Source organism: Falco biarmicus, chromosome 8 (assembly GCF_023638135.1).
Source record: "Falco biarmicus isolate bFalBia1 chromosome 8, bFalBia1.pri, whole genome shotgun sequence".
NCBI classification, from domain to species: Eukaryota; Metazoa; Chordata; class Aves; order Falconiformes; family Falconidae; genus Falco; species Falco biarmicus.
In genome coordinates this window covers 49,957,697-49,973,144 of record NC_079295.1, presented here as the reverse complement: position 1 = coordinate 49,973,144, position 15,448 = coordinate 49,957,697, and the positions used below count along the sequence as shown (strand labels likewise).

Here is a 15,448-nt window from a genome sequence, read left to right as displayed (position 1 = left end):
AGGCTTGTTTTTAATATACCTCTTACCAGCTAAGAGTCAAGACATTGCAAATGTGAGATTTTGCTCAGATGATTAATGAAATCAAGTAATTTGGCTACAAAAATAATGCCTGTTAAATGCATTCTTTGAAAATTTAGAGGTAACAAGGTAACATTTTTTTTGCTGTCAATTGCTGTTCCTGTAGGAAAACACATTTCTTTCGGGATATTTTCCAGTTATTTTTTTGTAGTGTGTGTATATATATTTATGAAGCAAAATTTGTCATGATGAAATGAAGTATGACATTAATACCGAAATATTATTAGAAAAAAATTAAGGTGTTAATAAACAACGCAGCACTAGGAAGATAGGACTGGTCAGGTCTTCTCTTCATTAATCCACAAGGCTGTTTTGCATCCTTGACCTAGTCGTGTTCCTTTTTATGCAAAACTAAGGCAGCAAAATAAGCAAAATATACTTACCAGAGGGATACAGAAATAGCAGCACTTGAAAGACTTTTTAAAGCAGAAGAATGGAAACAGCGTCAGTACCTTTCAAACTAAAGTACCATTCTACTGCAGTACTTCAGCTGAAGAAAGGAAAAATATTTTTCTTCTATAAAGGGAGGAAGGACAGCAATTCTCCTTTCTGAGTAGAGTTGGTTGGAAAATTATGAAACCTCTTCAGTTAGCTGCCCTTTATGCTTTTGAATTATACTGTACAATCTCTTTGTTCCCACGTATTTCCAAGAGCTGCTACTAAAGAACAAAATCACTACTTCTGTTTCGTATTAACTGGTTTGTTAGTAGTGAAATCCAATGGATGTATTTTTCTGTGATAAGTCATGAAGGCAGTGCTACCAAACTTAGGTCAGAAGTTACGGCATAAATTTATGGCTTATACATGAGACGTGTTTCATTGTAGTCCACCTTCGATGAATCTTCCTACGCCTAGACTTCTTAGACATCCCTGCTTTATTGGTATAGGCAGAATAGGTTTTTTAGTGCAGAAAAGCTGCACATTATGTCCTCTAACAGAAGCTTATTGTAAAGGATAATCTTAAATTACTGAGGTAAGGGAAATGGGTGACACCAAGGAAAGAAAGCAAATGGATCCACTACATACGGGCTTTTCTTTCCCAGTCACGCCATCTCTCTTTAATTTTGCAAGGCATTATCAAGAATCTAGCTAATGCAAACAGTGTAACAATCAGTTAAAAAAAAAATATTAAAAATTAGGATTTTCCTTCCTGAAAACCAGGTTTGTGGCATTCTTTGTACAGATAGTTGTTATGTTTATGCTGTCCTTTACAGAGGTATCTGGAGGAACACTGTGTTCGTCCTTTAAAGTTTCAGGAGGAATTTTGGGTGAGCGAAGTGGAATCATTGTGGTATAACTTTAATTTGCCTCAGTCAGCCTTACAGATATAGAATGAGATATCTAAGTCTCAAGGGTTGTAAATAGCTGCAGAAATGTTGCAAAGATAATTTATTGTTGTATCATAATTAAAACTATAATTAACAAATAAACATTTTGCTAATAACATGCTAACATTTTCTGAAAGGTAATATAATCAGAGACTTCACTCTTATTTTTCATACCCTTTACAGTGGTGTGTTTCCATTAACATAGATGGAAAGACTTGTAGGTTTTTTGGGGTTATATATATATATGTATATTTTTCTCTTCATGGCTTTTTTTCCCATTAGTAGTAAACATTCTGTCTGTAGTGGCTCTCTGCAGACCAAAGATAGAATACAGCCTTTTTATGTACTTAATTTTAAAATTAATTTTAATTAATTTTCTGTTAAGTTTTACTTAACAGAAATAGAAGGACTAAGAATCTGTCTTGCACTACAATAATAGTATTTCAAGGTGGCTTAGTCAACTGACAAGTAGAAATTACCAGTCCCTATTAAAAAGAAAAGTGGGGTTTTCCAAAATATTTTTTACATTATTGTAATTTGAAACAGTAGAAGACTTTGATAACAAGATGCATTTGTACAGCTACTGCAAACAAATTGGTGAAACAGATTTTTGTGTGATACAGTATTACCGGATTTTTCACAGTTTATTTAGTTTTAAAAATATGATTCTTCAGTGAAGCCACTTATACCTTTATTATTAAGGTCTTTTATATTTCTAAATTCCTTTGATTGTAAGCAAGTTGGAGCTCTGGGAGTGTAAGGCATATCTATTAAACATTTTGGCTTGTAGTAAATATTTTTCAAAGGCTTTGTTCACCCACAACATTCTGAAAGTACATGCCAATAAAAGAGCACCATCCTCTGACTGCATGGAGCTGAGCTTTGTAACAAAAGAAGTGATCTGGAGTAATTAGAAGAGGTGATAGAAGGACATATTTTGGCTCCAAAGTCAGGGCTTCATTTTTAATTAAAAAAAAAAACATTAAACTTTTCACGTTTAATTTAAGGAAAGAGTAGAAGGCTGGGATTTATAATCCTAATGATTCTCTGTCAGTGCTACATGATGTTAGTGACATGCCTGCTGTACAGGCTGTGGATGTATAGAAACATTTTACTAAAAATGCCTTTCTTTTTGTTACTGAGGAAAAAAAGGAGAAAACAGCTAAGGCAGCAACAACAAAAACAACGCATTAGGCATGCACTACTAGTCTAGCTAATTCTAGGGGTGCTATTAGCAGACATTTAGGCAAATCTATTAACATTTAGCATCAGCACAAATGCAATTGCATTCCTGCTTTTCATGTTTCTGGCAAAATATGCATGGCCATTCAAGGGAGGAAAAGGACATTGAAGCCATTTGTTAGGTAGTTCAGCCTAAATGGGGAAAGAAGTTTTAGTGGAATTGTTAAATTGAAAAAGAAATTTGACTCAAAAAATGTTACTTAAAAAGGGAGCCAGCTATCTTAAAGAATAATGCTGATCAAGTGTTTGGTTGTCCTTTTCTGTGCATCACCACTGATTTTAACTTTTAAACAAGTCTTAAGCTTGTAACATACTGTTTTGTTAACTTTTTTTTTTTCTTTTTCTCTCCTTGGAATCTGGGAATACCTTTTGAAAAATGTATCCAAAGTAGTCTCTTTGAGGTACATCCACTGTGCAGTTCAAGTTAAAAATATTTGTTTTGAATTTTTTTCACCTTCTAAGATATACCAGACAACTCTACAGCAGACCTGGCTGAAGGGATAGCTACAGTAATTGTCTTATTTTTGACAGTGACAAAGGGCAAATGCTTTATTATAAGTCATAAAATATCAATAGTGTACACATATTGCAATGTGGTGCTGTAAATAGGAAAATTCTAACTAACGCTAGCTTAGGTTTTTTGTGGGTTGACTGATATCATAAATTACATGATAGAAAATTCCTCTTCAACTTTACAATTAAAATAAAATATCTTGAAAAAAGCTGCCGTGGGTTCTAACTATTACGATTTTTTTTTAAGTGCTGAAGTTTATTGTGTACCTTTTACTCAAGGGCTCAACATTATTTAAATGCCTGGCTGTATAGTCCTTATAAATATAGCATCACTGATATTACAGGGGTTCCCTGTTAAAAAAGGAAAGAAGCAAATCACCATTATCCAGCTATTTCTATTGTTTTTAAATTTCAGTTTGTAGTTTATTGGTTATCTTGTTCTTTGAGCTATTCAATTTATGGCTGATATTAGGAAGGAGAATTTGTGAACCAAAGTAGAAGAGGAGTCCCTATATCTACTTAATTATTATAGATACTTCTGGTACCTGCTCTGCCCACTCCCCTCCTCAGTTCCTCTGATGGCGTTAATGTGGCCTGTAGCCCCTTGGAGCCCCCAGAGGTGTTGGCGATGCCTGCTCTCTGATCAGGCCCTTCTGTGTTTTCCAACTGCGTAAAACATTAATGCATGGAGAAAAGATTTCTGGTGAAGTGTGGCATTAGTCCTTTTTCTATATTGAGCATTGTCTAAATTAATTTTTAGTGTTTTTCTCTGTCTCCCACGCCAGTATGTGGGTAGGCCTGATTTTCATCTCCATTTCAGGACTGTATATTGAGTTTAGTCGTACTGAACCAGTAGAGTTACAGCAAATGAAATACTAAGGCTGGTCTAATGTTTTTCTTATGTTGGTTTTGAAACACTTCTTGTACTAGGGTTGTGCTGTTAGAAGGTGTAAGGTCAATTACAGTAGAAAGTCATGGGTTTGACTGATTTTACAGCTCTGTGCTCTTGTTCTGTCCTTTGCAACTTCACTGTTGTGTTTTCAAGTCTTTCCCCCCAGTGCCCCGGCATCCTTCCATCCCTGAGGGAAGTGTTATAATTCAAGATAAACCAGGCCTCAAGAGCTGTGACCTGGCGTGGCCTGTGGCTGGGAAGGGTGACACCTGTGTGGGTCTCTGTTGCTTTCTCCCCCCAAGCCTTGGCTGCTTGGTCCTTCCTCATACCTGCAGGGTGTCTGCTTGGGGATGCGACTGCGGGGAGGAGGAGGTGGCACCTGATGCAGGGGACACGGGGGGCAGAAGCTCAAAGGTGTGCTGGTCGGCCTTTGCCGGTCCCAAGTTTCCTGGAGCCACTGTAGAATAAGTGGTGTTGGCAGCTGGGGACAGAGGTGAGGACTTGGAGAGGTCCTGAGCTGAGGTAAGGGGCCATGTGCTCCCTTCACCTTCTTCCATCTGAGCTTCCCGGGACGAGCCTCCTGCTTGGGTGTTTATTCAGCTCTTTGGACTTCTAGGCATAAAATTCCTGTAGCCATTCTAACATATTTTTTTTTCAGTAAATGCACTGCATGTGTTTAGTTATTTAATTCCTCTAGTAGTTGCTTTGTTTTATGCTACTTTTTTTTAAAAAAAAATAACTTCTCATTCAGTGAGGAAGGCAAGAATCACATTTGTATGAACCAGAAACTTTATTATACCAGCACATATTTTGTACTTAACATGTACATATTTAAGTGATTATTTATATAAAATGTGTGAGAATAAATTCTTCCTCTGTTTGTCTGTTGAGGCTTAAATTCAGGATTCTGAATTTTTCCACACGCAGCAACTAATGATTTAAATTGTATTGGTGGCAGCTTCAATCCTGTCACTGCTCAAGTGCTGCTACAAAAATACACAACCATGAGATAAATCCCAGATTGTTACTTAAAAAAAAAAAAAAAAAAAGTAAACCAGGTTTAAATGCTTCATTTCTCAATTACGTATTAATCTTTTATAGTGAACTGCTTAAATGTAAAAGAAGAGTAAATAAAGTATTCTTACAGAATTCTTTAGTGTATCTCTAAGATTCAAATTTAATCTGGAATATTAATGTTACATTTATGGGTTTGGGAGGATTTGGGACCTTTTAAAGCTGTCTTTTAAATTTTTTCCTCTACATGTTGGGAAGGCATAGTGAGCTTCTGTTGAAGGCAGCAGAATCTGAAAATGTTCAACAGTATCAAGCATGGTGCTAGAAAGAGTGCAAAGTCTTTTAAATGGTCATCATAAAAGTTGATCTAGAAGTCCCGTAGTTTTTATATTATGTTTTTCTGAGGCATATTTCACGTAGGAGCTGATTTTCTTCCAGCACATCATAATTTATTTCAAGGATTGTGCTGACAGCATCATAGAAACCTCAGAAATTGAAACCCAACTTACAGCATGGTACTGAAGTGATTGCTAGTTTTAAATTCTTTGGAGAAATAAGAAAAGACTTTGGGGAAAAATACTAATAACAGTGAGAATGCAGTACATGGGGCCCTCCCCACGCTGCTGGTCTCAGCTCTCAGTTAAACCTCTGCACGTAGGTTAATTGTTGACAGAGGGAGCAACAGTTTGAATTATCACAATGCCATAATGGCTTTCAGTTGCTCGCCTGAACCTACTGCTCGTCTACAGACAAAAAAAAATAATGTTAAACCAGTGATTTTCTTTTGGTAGAACCCAATGTATAAAACTTTAACTGCATGGAAGGTTTGAGATGTCAATTTGATTCAGTTGTTTAGATCACTTGGGGCCTGGGCAGACAAAAAGGTGGTGGTGTTGCTCTGTGTTGTAACGGCAGTTGTAACGGCATTGTGTACAGAGAGGGGGGTCAGACGCTGGCGCAGGTGCCCTCAGGAGCCGGCCGATGCCCCACGCCTGCCAGGGCCTGAGGCACCTGGACAGAGCCCTCAGCAACGGCCTCGGGCCCGGCCAGCCCTGCCCTGCCCAGGCAGGGGGCTCGGCCGTTGCTGTAGGGCCCTCCGATGGGAAGAGTCTAGTCTCTTATTCTTATGTTTAAACCAGAAAACAAAGGTTGTGCTAAATTCTCCAAAAGCAAGTTCTTTGACCACAGCCCCCAAGAAATGTTTACTCTAGGACTTGGAAGATGGAACCACCCTCTTCATGTGCAGTAACGTGGCTGACGCCATCCATTGTTAAGTGAAACTGTTGAATTTGTGGAGCACAGCAATGATTTCTGCTACGGCTATTTCTTCCTTGGTTATTGAAAGTAGATATGCAGTTTTGTATCGTCAGTACCACACATACCAATACAGCCATGAAACAGGTAGCCAGTGTCCCTGTGTGTCCAGCAGGAAAGCTGTAAGTTTTTCTCAGCCTGTGTGATGGGTCATGTAGCAACATCTTAGAACCAGCTGGGAGTGCTCCTCCGCTTTCAGTCACCCTCCTAATAGTGACAAAGCAATGCAATACCTTTAGCACATCGTGTTTTAAATAACTTAAGAAACAACAATGATTAACAGGCTAATGCAGAAAAAGAATCCCTTAGTCACTTTTAGGTTGCAGAAAAGCTATAAATGGGCTCGTTCCAGAAAAATGTTGCCGGTTTTAACTTCTTTGTGTAGATACTTAAATGTGAATGTTGCTCTGTTAGAGGTTGTTGAAGTTGATGAAACAAGCCGAGCTTTAACTTAAATCAGAACCAAACCCGTGCCTTATTTTGTCAACCTAAATATTCTAATACCAGCATAGTCATGCAGTCACTGATGTCAGCTTTTCCTCAGTGATGTACCTGTAATATTGAGCATAAGACCATTTTAATAATGAAGACTTTTCTGCCTGCTGTCTTTGAGCTAGCTGCTGTGCTAAGTCTGTGGTACTGGCAGAAGATAAATATGCATGAATAACTTCTATTAAAACTGGGTACAGAATGGAATGGATACTATCAACATTTTCAGTCCCAATAATTTCTGTAGGAAGGATATAGGAATTCAAGTAGCTGTTGATTAGTTTGGGTTTTTGAAACTATTCTCAGGGGCATCATTACTCTTAACAAAATTTTAATCAAGTCTTTCAGTGGCAATATTGAATTTTAAAAGTTAGTAGTTACTGGTTACAGCGTGACTTCGTTAGTGTACAGGAAAATCATTCTGTGGTGATTAACATCTATTCGCATCTTGGAATGCATTATGGGCTCTAAATTATCATAGAAATTAATGCAATCTTCTTAAAAGGGCTTAAAATATGGTAATAGATACAGCATACTAGCACCTGCAGCTCAAGGTACCAAAGTTATTAAAGTTGGATATAATTATATTTATTTTGCAAGCATCTAAATGAGGGGGAGAATGAGAAACAAAGTTTAATAAAAATTAAAAAGATAGGCACTCCATTTGACGTCAATTTAGATTTTTTAATATTTTTTTTTTTATTTAACAAGTATATTGCTATTTCTGATGCATATGAATTACTTTGTCCATTTTAAAGTTCAAAACCTCTGGCAGAATTGTGACTCCTTGTACCGATTTCACGGCAGTGAATTCAGACAGGTGGGTGGCTTGTGAATTACACCAGTAAATCAAGAAGGAGAGAAATTTGTTACACAAGTTTAATATTTCAAGGTTGCTGCTTCTTACCTATGCACTTTGATTGTATTTCTTTTAAGGGTCACTTGCTGATTAATTTTCTAGTAGTCCAGCAGAACATGTAGTATGAAAAGCAACATATGGCAGCTGCTTGCAACTCTTCTGGTTTATACCTGTGCAGGTACCCTGTAGGAACAGGCCAGCAGAGAACAAATCAGCGATACCTGAAAATGAGCCGGTACGATTAACTTGGGGCTGCTGCACCGCAGTCCTCTGCTCATTTAGAGATGCAGTACATGGATAAATAAGTAACTGATCTAAATTTGGCTCCAGCTCCCATTGTGCAATTAAACTGAGGGAGCTAGCCAAGAAATAAAAGTGCTGTTTTGCACAAGTTTATAATTTTTTTCCCCAATGTAAAAGAAAATAAATATATATGTGTTTCTGTTGAATATCTGTGGCATAATAAGTAAATATCTCCTTATTCCTTATCTTCTTATTCTTTAGATGTTTTATTGAATGAATCCCTGCCTATCTTTAAGATAACAAGAAGACATGCTGACATTTGATGGGAGTGTTCATTGTGCATAAAGTGAAGCGTGTACAGCACATTAAGTGCAGACTTGGAATGCCAAGAGAGATTTACAGATAACAAAAATTAGCAGAAAATGCTTCTTATTATCAGTAAAGAAAAGCTGGATTTTAAATGACAGCCAGATGCTTGTTTACTATGATTACAATGTTAATAATACTCTGTTCACAGTTGCGTGTGTGTAGCAGCTACTGGGGTCATGGGGAATTCTGGGGGACTTTAACCCCTACCTATTCCCACTCCCCTTTTTCTTCTTCTGAAGTAGCATGAGGAAGTTTACTCACAGTGCCAAACAGTATGAAGTAACTTTTAAAATGGAAGCTATTTAAAGAGGTCTTTTGTTTGGCTTGGGGTGGGAGGAAAATACGTGTGTTTTGCAAGACATAGTGTAGGAGAGCAAAATCTTTGCAATATCATTAGATTATCATTCATCAGTACTTTTGTTTGAATTTCCTCAACAGTTCCTTCAGCACTAGATGCTTTTAAGCATCTGTTGACATTGTATGATGATCTTAATGAGGTTGGAGAACAGGTTTTTACTGCATAGGAATTAATTCAGAATCTTTTTGTCCCATTTGGAATGAAGTTAGAATTACAATTTAGTCCTTATGTAGACATCCCTTCTCCAGTTCCAACATTTGAGATTTACTTTAGCTTTAAGTTTGAGACTAAAAGTATGTAGTGGAGGGCAAAATGGAATTTAAATGAGGGGCTTAAAAAAATACCAACACACCACACCCACCAACAGAACAAAAATCCCCAAGGAAAGTTAATAAACAGTGTAATTACTAATTCATTCAGGAATAGGAGTAATGGTTTTCTAAAGTGAAATGACCACAGATTGTCAGGGCAATAATAATGGTATTTGTATCACTTTTAATTGGCTTTAACCTTTCCCTTTGTGTGGAACTATTAAAAAATTAAAGGGAAAAGCATTTAGAGAGGCAGATTTATGTTAGCTCATGGTTTGTACCATTTTATAATGAGGTCAAAGCAATAAAGACTCTTAACAGGTCCTAAGGTCTGGACGATGAATGACTTGTCTTCCACTGCTGATTCACAGTGTTGTGCTCCAGTCTTTGAGTTGCTGTTTAAATATGGAAAAATAAATTTCTGCAGTTAGGAGCCATTCTTGAATTATTTACTTTTTCTCAGGAATATGTATGAAAACGTATTTCAATAAAAATGAAAGAAGTTTTGCTTCTTGGCAGGAGGAAGATTGAAGTGGTTGGATTACAGAAAATGTTTTTTAGGTGTGGTTGATTTTGAAATAAGTAAATAAAAGATGTGTGGACACATGTGTTCATATCTACTTAGGTTATTCACGCATGTCTCCAGTAAATTGATCATAAATCATATGTAGTAAGGTTATAATAAGAATTTAGCAATTGCTGAATATGCGGTTTTCCTAATGCAAGGTTACACATGTGGTGGGTAAGTAATTGGTAGTTTTAGTGGAAGCGTAGATAGCAATTATTGCCTATTGATCTTTCCTTAATAGCTTCATTTATTAAAGGTGTTTGTTTTATTTGGTTTGGTGGGACTCTACAGTGCATCAAGCTTATAATTGAAAAAAATCTTTGGGATTTTTTGGTCTTATTTTAGGCCTTAATTTTTGCTTGTTTTCTTTTAGTCCATTTTGTTCCCTTGAAAAATATTTGAAGTAAAAATTGGAAAGTGGACAGGCAGTGAGTCCCCTGGTTCACATCCACATGTGCGTTAAAGTTTATATACTGAGCTGCAGCATCTAAAAATAGAATTGGTGAAGATATGCATGATTGCTGACTGTATTCCTAAGGGAAACTGGAGTTGCTTAAGAAGGAATATAGCTCCTCTCCAACTTCGGAGCACTATGAGAAATAAATCCCAGGTAGTTACCTTCCTTTCACTAACAATATCTTCCCATATCATTCATAAGAGAAAAAACACTGTAAGAATAAAATAGGTGTTACTTTCTCTGACAAACAGCTGCGTTGTTGGTCTGAAAGTTTTATTAACAGCTCACATTTATATATTTTTATGATACTTTTAAAATAGTGAATTATGAACAACTGAAAATACCCTCCAGCTTAATTGAGAACCATTATGTCTAGTAATTGCCAGTGATTTCAGAAACAGCCGTTGTTCTCTGGCCTATTAACATAATTTGAATTTTTTATTGCACTTCATAATTATCTGTTGGAGTTAACAAACAGGCCCATTTACTGAAGTGTTTAAGAACAAAAGCCCCAAATGGACTGGATTGTGATGTATTATTTCTATTAACCTACCTTGCTGGAACAGTTTTGTACATCACTTTCTGATGGGGTCATGACTTCTGATAGAAGAGGAGTGTGAATTTTCTAGTTCTCATTTCATTAAGCATAGGTAAAACAATATCTTTTAAAATTGTCTTTGACTCTTTCTTACATATCTACTCCATTTAGTCCTCAGTACCCCTTTAACATGATCTCCATGATAGCTGCAGAGAAGCACTGTTTCAGCCTATATATTTAACACATTTCATCTCTTTGCCATGGCGAGTTAGCAAAGACAGAAGAAGCTTGACCCCTACATAGATTATAATATTTTTAGATCAAGATTCCTTTTTAGTTCTGTGATTTTTAGTGAAAACAAGCTCCTTATCTATCACTTAGATTTCTATGTACTGCAATGAAAGAAATCACTGAAACTCCGTTTGTTATTACTGAAGCCAACACACGATCACATACAGCATACCGTTGTTTCTGATACAAAAACCTGCAGTGACAGAAAGATTTCCTAGTTGTTTCTATTTCTGTCATTCTTTGTAGAAATCGTGTTAAGGAGGTTTTACTTCCTTGAGCATTTAGACCTCAAGCCTTTAGGTAATCTTCTCAATTAGTCCCTGGGGCTGTAGAGAGACGGGAAGGTGCAATTATTTTAGCAGCTAAAATTGCAGGTTCAGGTTAAAATTAAGGTTTTAAACAATCTGGTATTGAGGGAAAAGAAAAAGGATAGGAACAGAGAGAAACTGTGTACTTTTGGATGATGGTGAGGATAGTGAAATATGTGATCGACTTTTCAGAGAGAATTGTAACTAACTCTTGCTTTGTAACCCTCTGGCAGGTGATGCGTCAGACTGTGTACACTGCTCCTCTCCATATCGATCCTCTCTGTCCTACTGACTTCATCCACATTCCCCTAAAATCCGTCAGCTGTTGTGTTCAGGCTTGGTAGGAAAGTCAGAGAAAATTTGGAGGACAGAGGACCCAGTGGTAGGGGCAGGCAGGAAGGGGACAGCCCTCTAACCATTTTGACCTCAGTCAATGGCTTATTTAGGGTGTTCAGCTATCAAATAACTTCACCCATCATTTATTGCCTCTTTCTATAGCAGAAACATTTTACATTCACTTTTACATTCATAATCAGAAAGCATGTACCGAGAAATTGGTATAAAGGTTGGGAAAAATATGTTGGTGATGAAAAGGCAATCTTTTCTATGAGCAAAGAGAAATGGTTCATAAGCAGGTGTAGGGGTTTTTTTGTTTGTTGTATTTGTTTTTATTTTGGAGGAAATACCTTTCCAATAAATTGGCAGAGCCCAGCTGTACATCTACATTCCAGACATAAGCTTTCTGCAAGCTCTGAGTAACTTCCACAAAGCTGAGAGGACTGTACAAATACCATGCATGCCTTGGCCAGAGGCAGAGTTTAGATTTGAATAAGCTGAGAGCTTTCTGAGGATTAAAATGGCATATTTTTTTTTCTTCAGGGATGTTTTAGATATGTGAGGTGGAATGAATGGAAAATTTCTTAATACGTAAGTGTTCTATCATTGAAAATGATAAAATAAATGTTATATAAGTGTGATTCTTCGTGCTGTGGTGTAGGAGGCATCTTTTTTAAGGCTAGGCAAGAAAATCACCCATTATCTTTTGTCATTAAGCCACAACTAGAAATCTGGAATTGTCATACTACCTTTATGATAATTTCTACTGTGGGCTACTGGCTATTGTTACTGAAGTATATACTTATATCATGTTTGTACGAATCAGGATAACTGGTTTTCCCTGCAGGAAACACTTTTTCTCATCTCTGGCTTACAGTTTTGGTGTTTTTTGGGGTTTTGCTTTCAGGTTTTTTTTAGACATCAATATAAAATAAAACATGCATGTTCCTTCTCATGAGTAACAAGAATTTTTTTCTGAAAATAATGCGAATGTCAACTCTTGGTAAGGTCAGGGTTAGGACACCACATACCTTAGTATGTGGACACATATACTTGTGTGGGTACATATGTATTTGTATGTGTTTTTATAATATCCACATCTGTGGTATACACCTAACTCATGTATTACATGGATATTTATTTTTTTTCCTATTACTTGCACCAGTATAAAGGAAGATCTTTAAACCGGGGCCTGCCTCAGAAGGGTTACCTACAGCAACCCCCGAGTGAGGATAAACAGCAAAGTTCATCTTCTTATGAGGCTAATGTTCTACAATGTTTAACATTTCTTCTTTTATAATTAAACTAGTGCATTCTTTAATTAAAAGATAGTGAAACGCAACCACTTTTGAGTTGTATCATGCATTATGTTGGGATAACGTGTAAGGGTTTTCTAAATACTGCACAGGATAGGACTGGTGATTGTATACCCCCTGTAATATGCTTGCTTTATTTTTCAGTCAGTCTTTGACTCTGTTATAGGTGTTTTATGTATTTTATCATATATGCTATAGATTGAGAAGATATTAGGTCTCATATTAAAGTAGTAGCAAATGAGCAGGGATGTTCCTGCCATGCAATTTTACAAGGTGTTAACTACAGACAAATTTGAGACTCTTAAATCAGACATCCTTTTTAATAATCTAAGCTGTCCTTATACTTTCGTGATCACTGTAAATTATTGACCAGAAAAAGAACTGGTATTTTTTTGTCACTTTCAAAAGCCATTAATTTTCTAGCATATATGTATAGCAATTTATTTTCTCTCATATACATATGTGGTAGAAAATATATAAAATAGTGTATATTATATATATGCTAACATATGTATATGCTATTGAGCTTAGTGGAATTCGAATATCTGACACCTTTGCATTGCTTAAAAAGGGGAGGAATGGATAATCTTATTAATAAGAACAGTAACATAGCCACTTTGTTTGTCTCTCTGTTATTAAAGGAATATGTCCTCTGTTACTCTCTTAAGAGATTATTAATTGTGGGATCTTAGGGGTTGATCTGACTTTTCTTTTGTTGCTGTTGTACATCATTGGATTTACTCTATGTCGATCTAGCTAATAACGCGATTAAACTGATTAAATTGTTGTCGGTCTGTATAGTTCTAGCACATAAGTGCGTGCATCAGGTATTTAATTGCTGTTCTAACTCTGAAGACAGTAGTGTTATGCTCTGTCATTATACATGATCACGTGGTTAATTTTGCAATCCATGGCGAACCTGAAAACTTAACTATCATCATGCACAGTAGAGAAGTTGCGTAGGTATTGTTCGTTAGCCCACGTCCTACTGTACAGAAACAAGTCAAAGTTTTAAGAATTTTATTTACTAAGTGTTGTGGACCATAAGTGACTGTTGTTTTAGTTGTACATGAGGTAATATTAGGTATTGCAAAGGAAGTCGTTTCTGCACATTTCTCGCCATCACTACTTACACATGATGCCAGGGTAGTGGCAGAGCTGTGCAAGGTGTGACCTGGGGTTGCTGTGGCGTTGTTTGTCTGGGTGTGAGATGGAAGCTGTCAGTGTATTGAACATAGGAACAAGTTTTTAGCTGGGAGAATTGATTTTCTTCATACTTTTATTTGTGACATGCATTTATAAATACAGCAGTTGATCTCCTCCTTACCTTAAAATTCAGCATAAATGAATATTTGAAATAATTATCCAGAGTTAAGAAGTTCAGACAAGTTAGAAGTTGCTTTTATGGTGTGGAGACCTGACTTCAAGGGTGAAAAAGAAAGATTCCCAGATTAGTTAAGTACCTTTTAATGTTCTCTGTCTCCATTGATAGACTGAATATTTGACAGTGAAAGCATATACAGTTATATTCATTTCATCTTCCCTGACTGTTTTCTTCATAAGCCTTCAGCTGAGTTTAGTTATGACTTATAGCTCGAGCATGGCATTTAGGAAAAACAGAAAAAGCAGTATAAATGTAAATGTGAAAAGCTGCAGCTCATTCTGTTTTTGAAATTGTTGGTGTGAAAAGAACTCAACAGTGTTTTATTTAAACAAGGTCTGCTTCAACCTTGATTGACTTGCAGTAAATTGCCTGGTACGAGAGGCAAAAGGAAGTGGATAGAAAAATGGCAATCAGCACCAAATGTTTCACATATTGATTGACAAGCACCAGAGATGTGCTAGAGTAAGATAAATTGGCTAACAGAGCCCATCTTGACAGCTCCTGAGATGGGAAAATTGTTCCTGTTAATTTGCTGCTGGGACCTTGTCATTTATGGGGATATATATTTGAGTGCCTTCTAATGGTGTAAACAAACTTTGGATTCTTAAGTAGCATATTTCAGCTTCAGTTGCTTTAATTCTTCTCTGTCCATGTGTTTCTGAGCTGCAGTTATAAAGTGCTTTAGGACTGGAAAGGTGAGAGAAACTGTCATTATTTTAAAGATACAGTTCATGCTGAAATAATAGTACATTCAAGCTATTTGGTAGCCTGTTTGATTTTTGGGGGGAGGGGGGTTGCTTTACCAAAAGGCATGGAACAGAGCCCACTTGTTTTAGGGGAAGAACGTGTATCTTTATTCCTTCTTTCTGGCAACTTTAACTGTAACTATAATGAAAAGATTTCTTACCTTTTTAGCATATCTAATTTTGTGCTTGCAAATGCCGTTAAATCAGGTTACAGGTTTTCTTTCTGCAGAGTGCAGAGTGGAGCTCCCTTTTCCATATAGTAGTCTTTCATGTCTGCAATTTCTTTTCATTAAAAGGAAATTTTATCTTTTTAATTTCCTGTTCTGTTCTCCCAGTGTGCCATTAATTATGGTGATACACAGCAATGGTCAAATAGTTAATGGTCTGATAGCTGTTAATGTTGCAATCTGCCACTCGGGAAGGTTTTATTTTGGCTAAATCTTTTCACACAAAGTGAAATTTGACATAAGCCTTCTCACTTAAGAAATCAACAT

The 15,448-nt window shown here is 36.5% G+C and overlaps 1 protein-coding gene across 5 annotated transcripts in view; it reads left to right on the top strand.

Annotated features, from left to right (window-relative positions):
• The window catches only part of TENM2 (teneurin transmembrane protein 2), a 698,288-nt gene that overhangs the window by 430,702 nt on the left and 252,138 nt on the right, over positions 1-15,448 (top strand). The window lies entirely within an intron of this gene.